Source organism: Nuphar pumila, chromosome 3 (assembly GCF_984573655.1).
Source record: "Nuphar pumila chromosome 3, dmNupPumi1.hap1.1, whole genome shotgun sequence".
Lineage (NCBI taxonomy): Eukaryota > Viridiplantae > Streptophyta > Magnoliopsida > Nymphaeales > Nymphaeaceae > Nuphar > Nuphar pumila.
In genome coordinates this window covers 18,981,208-18,996,336 of record NC_143251.1, presented here as the reverse complement: position 1 = coordinate 18,996,336, position 15,129 = coordinate 18,981,208, and positions in this window count along the sequence as shown.

Here is a 15,129-nt window from a genome sequence, read left to right as displayed (position 1 = left end):
TGTGTTGCATGAGAAAAACGGACTGGAAACAAAAGAGAATTTTTTTGCTTTGTTTGTGCATAGAAAAAAAAATTCTCCTGGCTAACAAATGGTAGTTCATCTCTTAAACTATCTGATTTTCATTTTCTTGCATATTAAACTCAACATACACAAAACCACATCTTTTTGAGGCAGAATACATACAATTGTATCATAACATGCAATATTAACAAAAGAAACATGCATCCTCAAAATTTTCTTTATATTGACATGCATAAAGTCTCAAATAAATTATCCAAAAAAAAAAAAACTAATTACAAATTAATGTCAACCAAAAGGAAAAAAAAAACTACCTCAATTTCCAGCTTGAGCCTCATGCGCTGAGAGTCGCTCCCGCCATAATCAATCCCCACATTGAACTTTCCAAAAATTTTGGAAAAAAAATCAAGCATCTAATTCAACCACTATTCTCCAAAATCACCACCTACACCTTGAAAAAAATCTTAAAAATTATATATAAAAGGACCAAACAGATATATTTCTAAAGTAGAAATCCAGAATTTTTCAAAAAAAAGAAAGTGGTATCAGCTAAAACCCTGTCCCCCTCAGCGACAATATTATAAATATGCTATAGATCATTAGATTCTTCCAGAACAATCTGAATAAAAACAATCACACCAACAACAAAAAAATATCGTTAAAGGTACGATTCCAATTATCTATGGTTAAAAATCTACCAAAAGAAGAAGAAGAAATTTCACCTTGATGCTACTGGATCCGTATGGAACGATAGACTTGTGAAGAATTTGTCGATGATGATGCACCTACGATACCCTACCTAGAGAAGAACCTCTACGGGAGAAACACCACCGCTGCTCGATCGGTTGTGGCCGAAGAGGTTCTCTGGTTGAGGGAGCTCACCAAACCCAAAGCCATACGGCATGCCACAGCTGCTGCCACCACCGCCCATGGAGGGGGTGCCACTGGTGGGAGGAAGAAGAAGAAGAGAAGCAGCAGGAAGACATCCTGGGGTAGTATGGTGAGAGAGGGAGCGTCTCTCCTTAAGCTCAGAAAGCTTTTGATAGGAAAGACTCCTTCAACCCCAATAGAGTGGTCTTTTCTATAAAATATATATATATATATTTTTAAATGTTTTTCAAAGGGACGTTTTCTTTCATTTGGAAAGGTTGAAAAAAACTTACAATTTTTCGACCTCGGTTCACTTTTCCTAGATGTTTCTCAGTTCCAAATATGTCCTAAAGAACTCATTTGGGGGCGTGAGACCCTTCCCTCAGGTGCAATTTTTAGGTGGCTTTTGCTGGCTGGTCATGTAATACATTGAGAAATGGGGTCTCCAAATTGTTAATCACTGCTTCCTATGTGAGAATGACCTGGAGACTACCCTGCACATTTTCTTGTCTTGCCCTTTATTTCACGTTAATTTTAGGGCACGTTTGTGTGTCACGAAAAGTGGGTTGTTTTTCGTGAAAATGCATCGACGGGTGTGCCATTTTACATGCTGGAGGTGGGTTTTTCGCGAAAACGGTTCCTGTAGAGTTGCGATTCCATTTCTGAGGCAGTGAAATCCACGGAAGGGTGGTGCCCCGGCAACCCATTCCGTGACATGTAAACTTCCCCTTAACCAAACATTCTAATGAATCCAGATAAGTTGTCGTGCCTTAGGTAGTTAATTATGGGCCGCAGTTAGTAAAATTCCTCAAGAAGGCGTTGGGCTTGTAAGTGTTGGTTACTATCGGCTTGGTGGTGAATCTGGAATGAGAGAAATGCCAGAATATTCAAAGAATACATAGCATCATTTACGCTACTCAATCAGATTTATTTCAATCTGCTCGGGCAATTTGGTCGGATGGGGATATTCCCTGGCTAGGGCCTAATCTCTTTGGTCCTTTTATTTTAGCTTCTGCTTAAGGCCTGCTACTTATGTAAATTCTTGTACTCTTGTCGAATCCTCTTCGTCGTCTTTACTCGCTATTATTAATACATTTTTTATTCTTTTCAAAAAAGATATTCACTATTACTCAATGCTTCCTGAAGGGTTAAGATGTCCTTAGACTGCTGATTTGTTTGTTGAGATATCTTTGGGAAAGAGGGGTATATATAACAATGCGAGATTTTCGCAATTGTAAATGACTGTGCTGTACTGATAATTTGAACCGATTACGTAAAAACCCCATAATTTTCAATATTCTCTCTATGTTTAAAATTGTAAATATCCAACATCGTTAAGACCCTTTTATCCTTCACAATTATGAGTTGAGGCTTTTTTGCGATAAAATTGTACCGCTCATCGGCTAAGTCCAACTCTCACTTAAATACTGAATCACATGTTCTTTTATGCGAATTTAGATCACACGAATTCGCATAAATTTATTTGCGAATTTTTGATGAAACTGAAACTACCAAAATCGCAAATATCTGACTCTTTTGCATATAATAAAAAAATTTAAATAAAAAATTTGTGAAACACCTTTCACAAATAACATATTGTTTCGTATATATCCTGAAATCATATAAATTTATGTGTGACACACTAATTTTATAAATAGATCAAGTTTTTCTCTTTTTCATGAAGTTATTTGTGAATCTCTAGATATCACAAATATCATACTTTTTATATTTGCAAAACTATGACAAATATGTGATATTTCTTATTTTTTGTTAATTTCTCGAATCATATATAAACCCGCTGTGGTCCCCAATCTGCTTATTTTTGCATATTCTAGGGGTTTTTTTGTCTTTTCTCTCCAATCAGTGATCCCCAACCAGCTTTCCTTTCAGCAACTAATTTTGACAACTATTTTCAACTCATTTGTGTATATAATACTTGTTCGCATATACATTCCAAATTCTCATGAAGTATATTTGCAAAAATCCTACTAATCGGCAAAAATCAGATAATTTTACAAAACTATTTTTCTATGTATAGACAAGTCAATATGATTAACATAGAACTAAATAGAGTTGGTTTGCACGAAATCAGATAACTTCAAGTTTAATTATTACAAAGTTATATTCAATATACGGGTTCGTTACAAAGTTATAGTCAAAGTTTAACTCAATCCATTCAATTACAAAATTTAACTTGATCCATCCAATTAAATTTAACTTTAACTTGATCTATTACTAAAGTGCATAATTGTCTACAACTCAACTAGCTGAACAGACTCGTCTAGCATCTCTTTAACTGATGTCTTCACATTTTCATTGTCTTACGCAACCTTGAAAGCCCTTTCCTTCGTGTGCTTGTAGGACTTGATTATATGATTCCTTATATCTCTGAAATATTACCGAAAATAAGCTTTTTTGAGCATACAACTAACTATAACGAACATCTCAAACTAATGAACAACTGGCATATAAACACATACATGCATGAAATTCAATCTCTAGTTTATGCCCAAGTACTGCATATACTGTATGACAAATATACTACAATCATACCTATAAAATAAGAAAATACCAAGTGAAAAGAATATACATGTATGAAATGAGTTAACAAACAAATGCAAAGTAATTCCTCATTCTCTTGTTTAGGAATACCTTCCATTTTCTGCGTCGTTCAATCTTTGTAATAGTCAAACCCAAATTGCGCTAAAAAGCAACAATTATGCACATAAATGAGATAACAAGCATACAAAAAAAGTGAACACATTATTGAGTAAGTTATGTTATTGTACTAGAAAAAGAAACCCTCGAACAAAAATAAGAAGAAGAAATCCTCGAACAAAAAATGAGTATATATATGATTCGACAAAATCCAACTATTAAGAAAAAGTGCATATAATAAAAATTTTGCAAATAAGTAGAATATTTTCTATTTTGTTAGTTATCTTTAGGTGGACTTTCACACATAAATTTATGTGATTTTAGGATATATACAAAATTGTATATTATTCGCAAGAGGTGTTTCATAATTTTTTTATGCATTTTTTTTTATATACGAATGAGTCAGATATTTGCGATTTTGGTGGTTTCAGTTTCACTGAAATTTTGCAAATAAATTTATGTAAGTTCATGACGTCTAAATTCATATAAAAAACCTATGATTCTGTGTCTAAGTGGGAGTTAGACATATCCGATGGCCAGTACAATTTTATTGTAAAAAGGCCTCAATTGCAATTGTGAAGAGTAAAAAGGTCCTAATGATGTCAGATATTTACTATTTTGGACATCAGGAGAATATAAAAATGATAAGATTTTTACAGAATCAGGACAAATTACCCATACAGTACAGTTGTTTTTTGAATAAGTGTTAATCATACAAGTGAATGTTAGACTCAACCTTGCAAATACGATGATAATGTCACTTATAAAAAATGAATAACTGTTAGTATTGAACTCATGCAACCTCTTATTTGTCACCTTCAGATGCATTGGACGATTCATGATAGTATTTTACTCGCTTATGATATGTTGAACCCTTATCATAAATTATCATATTCCTTCAATATGTCTCAAGCTTGATATAGTGAAACATACGATAGGGTGGATGTTGGATCTTGGTAATTAGATCCAGTGTGGCTATAGGGGCTCACAATGAAATCTTAGGAGCCACATAATGGTGAGTTTGTAACTCACAGAACATGTGAGTTAAATTCCATTATAATGTATTGAATGCGATTAAAAATCCCATTAAAAGTTGAAAAAATAGCTACCTAGAGGAGGACTATAAATCCCCAGCCCCTATGTATTGTAAGTATAATCGAGAAGGAACCCCTTGAAGCAGGCCATTTTCCTGAATCTACCTCTCTCTGTCTTCTTTCCTATCCTCTCCTCCCTCACTCTACGCACACTCTAATCTCAGAAACCCAACATTGGTATCAGAACACAGGAGAGTGTTCACGATGCGAAGAGTGGTACCTCCTTTGGACAACCATGTCTGATACCAGAGAAGACTGTAAGAGCGAGACGCCATGCCCTACGGTCGCAAGATGGCCGTGCCTTGCACCAAAGAAACCCATGCAAAGGAAATCTTCTCTCTGACTAAAAAACTCACTGATACACTGAACCAGATGGCCGATGATAGGAGGGGTGGAGGAAACTCCTTTGCCGGACAGGTGATAGACCCGACAACCTTGCGCAAGGGGGTGCGTTGTTAAAAAAAAAACCAACAGCGTAGGACTCTACCCACATTGGTCGGCTGAAAAGACAACCATAAAACAGAGGGAGTCAGAACAAAAAAAAGAAGGATCTGGTCCATGATGATCCTCTCAGGTTGGATGTCGATGAAGGAGCCGAAGGTGGTGATCTTGCAATGTTGCCTTGCTCTGGTGCGGTTTCTGGTGGTGGAGGCAGATGATCTCATGGAGAAGGCAGTGAAGATGACGAGCACGAAGAGGGCCTAGGACAACCCTCCCTTGATGGTGGCAATGTCGGTCTTTAGCCCACTTAACACGAAGTAGAGTTGTAAGAAAATGCCTAAGACAATGTCCTCGATTTTCTCTACTAGCACATCATCAAATGGCCCATTCTTGGGCACGATCGGCCTCACCATGAACTTCCTGAAGAGTGCGTGTATCCTGATCATGTCTATCATGAACCCTATGGCCAACACAAAATTCGGTGTGAGGCAGACATAGATCTCCTTCACCGTCTCCTCCTGCGTGCACCTCTAGGTGAGCACCCGTTGAATGACCATCACCGCAAAGGCGATGAAGCATATCTCGTAGATCTGCACCCACGGGGAGATAAGCAATGACTTGCTGGAGCTCGAGAGGGTGAATGTGAGGGTGAGGAGGATGCACGTCGCAATGGCATTCACGTATGTGGTCAACAAAGCCATCCGGCTGATATCGGTGGTGGCGTTGGGGGAGGACGGTGGCAGTGGTGTCCTCGACGATGCTGGTGCTAGGCGAGGAAGTGGCGATATAAAACCTATAAAATTTCAATGAATTATTAAATCAATAAAGAAGATTTTTATTCAATTTTTGAAGTTTAAATTTTGACAAATAACAGCTGAAGAAAATAAAATTTGGAAAATATTTATATATACCTGAATGAAATTAAAGGTTCGAGGAATTAACCTGAAATTAAATTTCACAATTAAAATTGTTAGATCTAGTATTTGGATTTGAATCTCAGGTAGATCCAAAATCCATTATAGAAGTAGATTGGATCTAATCTAATTATATTGGATTTAATGTTTGGATATTGGATCTTGGATATATTCAAAATCCATTCTAGGTTTGGATTTAGATTTTTAGTTGATCCAAATTGAATGCAGTCCAAATAGGATCCAAAATCAAATAGGAAACCCAAATCAGAATTTTAATTAGGATATTAAAAAATTTAATATAATTTTTTAAGCTAAAAGGTGGATAGAGTGGCTCAATCCCTAGTGGGACCCACCTACCAAAGAGGGAACGGTTGACCCCCTTCTCTCTCTATTTATGGCATATAAAACATAAATTAAAACAAAATAAAAAGGAAAAGAAAATAAAGCAAGTAATAAAGAAAGAAAATAAAGTAAGAAAAAAAATAATTTAGGCAAGTGAGGGTGGCCCTTGCCTAGTGAGCCCCTCCTACTTAATTGATAGGCACAATCCATTTTGAAAAACAAAGAAAAAAAGAGGAATGATGGATCGACCTTTCCTTTTCTCTCTATCAAAGTGGTACAAAGTAAAAAAATAAATAGAAAAGGATTGAGTAATTACCTGGTTTGATTTGAATCATATGAAAATGAGGGGCCACCCCTCTCACCTTTCCATTTGGTGAGAGAGCTAGGCAAGGAAGACAACCCACGCCCAATCCTCTCACCCTTTTACCTTATCTCTCATTCTCTGTTTCTATCTCTCTCTCACGTCTCTCTCACTTTCTCTCTCTCAACTCTTCTCTTTCCCTCTCATCTCTCTCACATGGTGTGAGTGAAGGACCACCATTAGAGGAGTTGCACAGTTTGGTGTTAGTGAAGGTTGCACACGTGTAGGTTGTATTATTGTCTATCTTTGTGCTTTTTACTCGAGTTTCAACAAGGTTGTGTTCTTAAACCTTAGCATGTAGATGATGGACCAACATTACATTTGCAACAACCCACTCCTATAGGTGATGGTCGATGGCATTAATGGAGGATCAAAACCCAAGCCACATCTGCCTGTGTTTGATCTAAATGAAAGACTCAATGATGATAGTTTTTAATTTTAATAGTTTGTTTATATTATATATATATATCTAAGATATTCTTGTTTAGTATATTTACATACCTCTGATTTTATGTATTGATTTTTAGTTGATTGTGATTCCAGATCTGAAGGTGTTAATCGGTACATGAATGAATAATAGATGTATTGTTCGAATCTGTATATACAGTTCATACCTGACTGGTTAGGTTATGTGAGCAATCTGAATATTTTGTCAAATGCATAACCATCATTATTTGCTTCAGAGTATAATTTTTAGTGAATTTTGTTTGGTCCAACTGATCACTATAGGTACTGAGGTTTCTATCAGCTTGATTCAAGATCTGAAGATGTGTTAATTAATATATGTTTTTATGGGTATCGATTTCAATCCAGATGTGATTCATAACTTGAATATCTTGTTAATAAGTAATTGTTCTTACGTGTATTCGATTTTAATCATTACTTTTCAAAAATCTGATTTACGTTCCAATTTGACTATTGTTGGGTGTGTTCTGTTTTTAATCTAATGTGATTTAAAATCCAAAGATTTCTATTAAAGACAATCATTGCATATGTTTAATCTGATTTATCTTTTGTGAGTATCAGATTTGATTCAAATGTTTGATGTTATGTTGTTTAATAATATATTAATAATATATATATATATATATATATATATATATATATATATATATATATATATATTTAATATATATGTGTTGTGTGCAGAAAGAGCAATGCGGGGAATGGGCTTACACGTCTTAGCCCTTTTTCTGTGCTAACCCAAGGTTATGCTAGTCGGACCAGTCCAGACCTGGCCGGTCTGTCCCAGCCCAAAATAGGTCTACTCGGTTAGGACTTGAGTGTAACAGGGTGCACAACATCCTGTATATGAATGTCATGACCATACTTCCGATTATGAATACAAGTTATTAAATGCATGTGCCTGATAAATTATAGGGTTGTGGACATGTGTATGGTTCATGATTGTGTGAAAGCTCGATTATGAGAAAAATGGGTTCCGAAGAACATCTGTGGTGCTACATGAGTACGTGGGATGGTGTTTGTGTGTCATGCAATTACTGTGGTGTGATGGTGTCCTGAGTGCATCGGTGTGTTTCACCCACAAGTTGGATATGTGTTTAAATTGGACCAACGAGTAATCTACGTGTGGCGAAGATCATAATAATAAACAAATGCATGAACATAAACATTAAGGCCCTATTGGTTTTGTACTGGGCTTGGTTTCGGTCTTCGTCGATGTTTTGACATCACAAGTACACTGGATGGACGATCATAATGTATTGTAAAATAATGTATTAACTACCACACTAGAGTAGTAAGTGTTCTTGCCACGAAGATAGGCTTTTTGTGTACCCTAGTGCGATACGTGGGATCTTGAAGCTCTGGTTGCCTAATGAGACAGATACAATAATGTCATAAATACTAAATTGATAAGGTTGATGCCCTTTTGGTCCTAGTGCTACCTTGGAGAGGGTAGATGGTATAGACTCTGGTGTGCTACTGGTGTATGCTCAACTTGCTACGAGTAGCAATAGCTCGATGGTTCTTCGCCCTAGAGAATTAGAAAACTCGGTCTATCACTTTTGTCCTAGGTGGGTAGGTCCTACAACTTCTGCAAAATTCGGATGCATCCAAGAACTTTGGTCTTTAGGAGAGTTTCCTCGGTCATTAGACTGCTTCTTTATGAATTTATTTCAGATAGTCATTCAAGGTATTAAAACACTCAAGCATAAAAAACCTCCAGATGGCCTCATTTGTCTTGACGTAAGCGAACTGCGCATACCTGCAGTAGGTTAATTGTGGAACATAAATGAGAGTTGTACAACTTTACATTTCTAAATGTAATTGATTTGGAATTATCTGAATGCAGTATGGTTAGTTTTGTAATATGTTTGAGATATATTGTGTCCACAAATGTTCAAACATTTAATCTCTTATGATGCTTGTTCCTTAATTATGCGGATGTACTATGGTTAACTTTGGAATATGCCTTGAAAAATGTCATTAATGAATACTCATCATTTAATATCTTATAGTGCAAGCTCTTATATAACTAGTAATAGTTCTGATATTAATGGACGTCCAAACATTTAATTTAATATGATGCATGCTTTTATATGTCTGGTACATCGTTTGCATGTCTTGGGACAAATTTTTCCATTAAGACTAGTGAGGTCTGGTTGGTATTTTGCCAAAAATCAACAGGTACTGAGTGATTACAGAAGCTATTGTGGGATGCTGCGAATGCGTTCATGATTTACACAATCTCTAGGGATCCTGGCCATTGATTAATTATTTGAACATTTCAATGTTTCATTTGAATACATTTATTATAATAACTCTTTTAAATTCGGATGTGATAAACTTATCATTGTTATTTATTTTAGTTAATGACATGTCTGAATGCGACTGTCAGCACAAAAATTGCAAGCAGGCCCTACACTCATCCATGCGCAGCGGAATGCATGAGTGCGGATGCTTGGCGTGTTATCCTCAGTCGATCGACATGCACGATGAGCCCAAGCCTTAGGTCGACGGTGAGCAGAACCCTATATTAGGTAAACCTTATGTAGTATTTGAGGTAGGCTAATTGCTATGAATCTCTCATCATTTTCATGGCAGCCTACTCCCTTATATAACGGGGGAAGAAACAGTTCTGTGAACGTGGAGTGGCCCACTAATGGTGTCAAACCGGGTCACCCAATGGGTTGGACCCAAATCCGTTATGTCCAACGCCCTCTCGTTCAGTCTCGTCATCAGGTTCCCGCCACCAATAGAGTTTGGCACAACCTGCCTGGCAGATGGCGCACCAGACGATCGAGTTGAGGCCAAGGGCAAAGACGAGCCTATAGAGAAGCGTTGCTAGAATGATCACCATGTTGGTGTCAAAGCTCGTCTCGTTGGTGTATGGCATGCGCGACTGTTGTTGATGCCTGCTTTCGTCTGTCGGATGGCTCGGCTCGAGCAACAGCCGCCATCCAATCCCCATCACTCATCAATCGGCCAGGCTTGCTAGGGTTTTAGGGGATTTTGAGACATGGGTTTTTGTGGGTTTTGCGAGTTGTGAATTGGATTGCGATCAAATTGAAGAGAGAGGCCGAAAATTAATAGGTTTCTTCTTCTTTTGGCTTCTTCTAGAGTGTGTATTCTAGCTGAAGCTGCTACAAACATTTGTGGCAGATGGAAACATCGCATGGGCATCTCTTTTGTGTCATTCGATCAGGATAGGGAGGCTGGTCGAAGTATTTGGAGAGAGAGACAGAGAGTTAGGGGTGAGAGAAAGGCAAGAGAGGGTTACAACAATTTTTTTTTTAAAAAAATGGTTTTCCCATCTCTGTGTTTTTCGTAACAGGGGGTGAAACCGAAATTACATAAAAAATGGATGTTGCGGACGACATTTCACACGTCCATCATTTGTTGATTTCACCCTCTGTAGCCTCACCCGTCCCATTTCAAGCGAAGCAGGTTATATGTTCCCCCCCGAACAAGGGAGATAGCTACATCTCATGTTCGGGGGTCCCAAAGAGCACCACGTATGTAAGCATGTGTGTCTCGTATCCCCATGTTTGTCACCATTAATTAGCATTGGAGTTTGATGCGATTGCAAAGACTTAAGTACCCTCTCCTCCATTGGTGCCAAAAAAAATGAAGATTCTTGAAAAGGAGTGGTTATAAAGACTTAAGTGCCCCGAAGATAATTATTTAAGACCCAGTCTCTGCACTGCAGGATTATCCGAGAAAGAAATCTCCTCTGGAGGAGGCCATGAACATCAACCCTCTCACTTTCTCTCTCCCTTCTATTTCTGTTTTTGTGCACATCCAGCAGAAGATCCTATATTGCTCCATCAAGCACCGACTGACTTGCACATTGACTGTTGTAGAGCCTGATTCAGAGTTCTTGCCCTTACAGGAGGAGGGTTTGGGGGTTCATCCCAACGTGGGTAGCATCATTCAACTAAATGAGTTGTAGATCCTGATTCAGAGTTTTTACCCTTACAGGAGAGGGGTCTGGGGGCTCCTCCCAGCGTGGGTAGCATCATTCAACTTGAAGAGTTGTGGAGTCTGATTCAGAGTTTTTACCCTTACATAAAGAGGGGTCTGAGGGCTCCTCCCAGCGTGGGTAGCATCATTCAACTTGATGAGTTGTGGAGCTTGATTTATAGTTTTTGCCCTTATAGGAGGAGGGTTTGGGGGCTCCTCCTAACGTGGATAACATCGTTCAACTTGATTCGTTGTAGAGCCTGATTCAGAGTTTTTGCCCTTACAGGAGAAGCGTTTGGGGGCTCCTCCCAGCGTGGGTAGTATCGTTCAACTTGATTCGTTATGGAACCTGATTTAGAGTTTTTGCCCTTACAGGAGGGGGGTCCGGGGGCTCCCCCCGGCACGGGTCCCAGGTGTCGTGGTCAAAAAATGCACAGAGTGTCGTGGTGAGAAAGACATATGTTTGTTTCAAGCAAGGTTGGAAGAAATCAATGGAAAATCTAACAAGGAGCATGCCAAAATCAAGATGTGGATGTCAAGCGAGAATGGTGTTGTGCAACTCAAATAACACAAAATAATAAGGGTCTAGTTTTTAGTTAAAATGGAGAATGAAATGACAATAGAAATTGCTTAAAATTTACAAAAATAAACTAGACTCAATAACGAAGACACCACTTTTTACGGATTTGGAATATGACCTCCAGTTAGGGAGATATGGCCCTGACAAGTTTGTCTTAATTCGGGTAGCGATTTACAGTGATTTGCTTACTGAATAACACTAAAAATCGCTATAGTGATTTGTGGAAGACACTACAAATCACTATAGTAAGATTCAAAAACACTGTAAATCGCTATAGCGATTTGTGGAAGACACTACAAATTGCTATAGTGAGATCCAACAACACTATAAATCGCTATAGCGATTTGCGGGAGATACTACAAATCGCTATAGTGAGATCCAAAAACACTATAAATCGCTATAACGATTTGCGAAAGACACTACAAATCGCTGTTGAAAAGCCGGATAACACTATAAATCATTGTGGGGCTCGTTGGAGACCCGAAAATACTACAAATCGCTCTAAGAAAACTCGATAATAATACAAATCGTTGTTGGAAGCCCCCAAAAAAATTTGGTCTGGATGGCGCTGCCCCCCGAGCCCCCCGCCAGGGGCGGCCCCCCCTGGACCCCTGCCCGCTGACCGCGCAGCGGGATCCGTGCAGGGGGGAAGCCCCCAGACCTCCCTCCTGTAAGGGCAAAAACTCTAAATCAGGCTCCACAACTCATCAAGTTGAATGATGTTAGCCGCACTGGGAGGAGCCCCCAAACCCCCTTCTGTAAGGGCAAAAACTCTAAATCAGGCTCCATAACTCATCAAGTTGAATGATGTTGCCCACACTGGGAGGAGCCCCCAAACCCTCTCCTGTAAGGGCAAAAACTCTAAATCAGGCTCCACAACTCATCAAGTTGAATGATGTTACTCACGCTGGGAGGAGCTCCCAAACCTCCTCTTGTAAGGACAAAAACTCTAAATCAGGCTCCACAACTCATCAAGTTGAATGATGTTACCCACGTTGGGAGGAGCCCCCAAACCCCCCTCCTGTAAGGGCAAAAACTCTAAATCAGGCTCCACAACTCATCAAGTTGAATGATGTTACCCACGCTGGGAGGAGCCCCCAAACCCCCTCCTGTAAGGGCAAAAACTCTAAATCAGGCTCCACAACTCATCAAGTTGAATGATGTTACCCACGTTGGGAGGATCCCCCAAACCCCCTCCTGTAAGGGCAAAAACTCTAAATCAGGCTCCACAACTCATCAAGTTGAATGATGTTACCCACGCTGGGAGGAGCCCCCAAACCCCCCTCCTGTAAGGGCAAAAACTCTAAATCAGGCTCCACAACTCATCAAGTTGAATGATGTTACCCACGCTGAGAGGAGCCCCCAAACCCCCTCCTGTAAGGGCAAAAACTCTAAATCAGGCTCTACAACTCATCAAGTTGAATGGTGTTACCCACGCTGGGAGGAACCCCCAAACCCCCTCCTGTAAGGGCAAAAACTATGAATCAAGCTCCACAACTCATCAAGTTGAACGATGCTACAGTCAGTGTGCAGGTCAGTCGGTGTTTGATGGAGCAATGTAGGATCGTCTGTTGGATGTGCATAGAAGTAGAGAGAGAAGGGAGGGAGAGTGAGAGGGTTGATGTTCATGACCTTTTCCAGGGATAACTCTTTGCCTCCCTTGATTTCTTCTTTAGAGAGAGAGAGGGTTTTACAGTGTTTTACGAAGAAAGAAGAAGAAGACTTTGAATAGTCAACATCATCCTCGACTTTCTGGATGGAGGACATGTTTGTCCTTTTTTGAACTGTTTGTTTTTTCTTTTTTGAATGAAAGGCATTTTTGTCATTTTCTCAAACCATCACTTTATGAGAAGAATAACAAGAAAGGGTACTGAAGTCTTTGCAACCACACCAGACTCCAATGCTTAGTGATGTCAACATACATGAGAATACGAGCCCCATGTGCTTGTATACGTGGTGCTCATTCAAAGCCCCGAACACAGACGTGGGATTCAGTGAATCATCGGGGGGGGGATACACCACCCTCCCCATTTCAAGTGGGGATGGTGCATCAAACATGCCCTAAGTGGTCATTTTTTAAGCAATGACGCTGCATGCTTAGCGTGCAGCTCCAGTACCGCTTTGCATTATTTGAGACACTACACGAATCTGAAGAAATGCCAAGATGGATGACTGTCAGGCAGCATGCCCACCATGTAACGAGGCTGCTGCATATAATGTGGTCTTAAAAGCATCACAACTGTTTCTCAGAGTTGGGAGCCAATACTGAAACTGCAGTCTGTGAGGTTTGTAAAACAAAATCTTTGGTACGCTTAGGCTGTTAAAAAACTAGCTGTCCTGGTTAGATCCAAGGGCTAACATCCAATCACAAAATTACTAAAAAAAGTAAGAGATAAACCAAGGCTTCATTTGAATTGATAAGACTACGATTTCTTGGCAAAAAATTATCGCTTATATTTGTGATACAGGTTATTACCCCCAATTTTCCAATCTCGTCTACCTACTCAACCCTCTTTTTTTCTACGAGAGACCAAGTCAAGAGAGAAGTCCTTATCATCACCAACCCCATATTCGCAGGGTCATGCTTAGCGATACTCTTGACGTCCCCACCGTCCATCTGAGACTGCACGTAACCTTACCCACCCTTTCTTTTTCTCAATTGTTCCGGCAGTCAAAAGATCAAAATCATCGAATTAAATTAGTCGTAAATTACTTTTCTTGACCAAGAAGCAAGAGACTTTTCGATTATGAGTTTATTGTGATATTTTTAACGATACATATCACAAAGAAAACCTCAAACTTATCATTTTTATGTTTTTAGTTTGATATTTTTTTTTTGAAAGGCGCTTAAATCCAAAACATATTAAAAAATAAATCTTCAAATTAATCGGGAACAGCTAAAACTTGCTGCATCAAACTCCTTATAATTTGTTTTGTTAATAATGCCACCACACTTGCCCTACACGCATTCATTGAGAATTAGTCTTCCACACGCATCAAATCATGCTAAATTAAAAAAACTCGACAACCTATACTCTAATATCAAATGATTGAGAGAGGGAGGGGGCTTGAACTTGCAACGTCCAAAATAACGTGGACTGGCAGATCCTACCAGACAAGCGGGGCGCGTTGGTGTTTTTAGTTTGATATTGATGCAATGAAAAGTGAAAACGCTCTTTTTTTATAATTATATATTTTTATATTATTATTGATATATTATTTTATATATTATAATATCTCCTACGTGTTGTCTTATAATGCAGAAAATCGGTCCCCAATCAAAGCAATAACATCTCTCCACAAGTGTGGCCTTCGTTCATTTGCGTGTTAAACCAGTCCTTTTCTTGGTGAGGTGGCAACACAGCCGGAGTCTTGGCTTTGACCTTCCACAGAAACAAACATCGACCACCCACCAACTTCTATTTC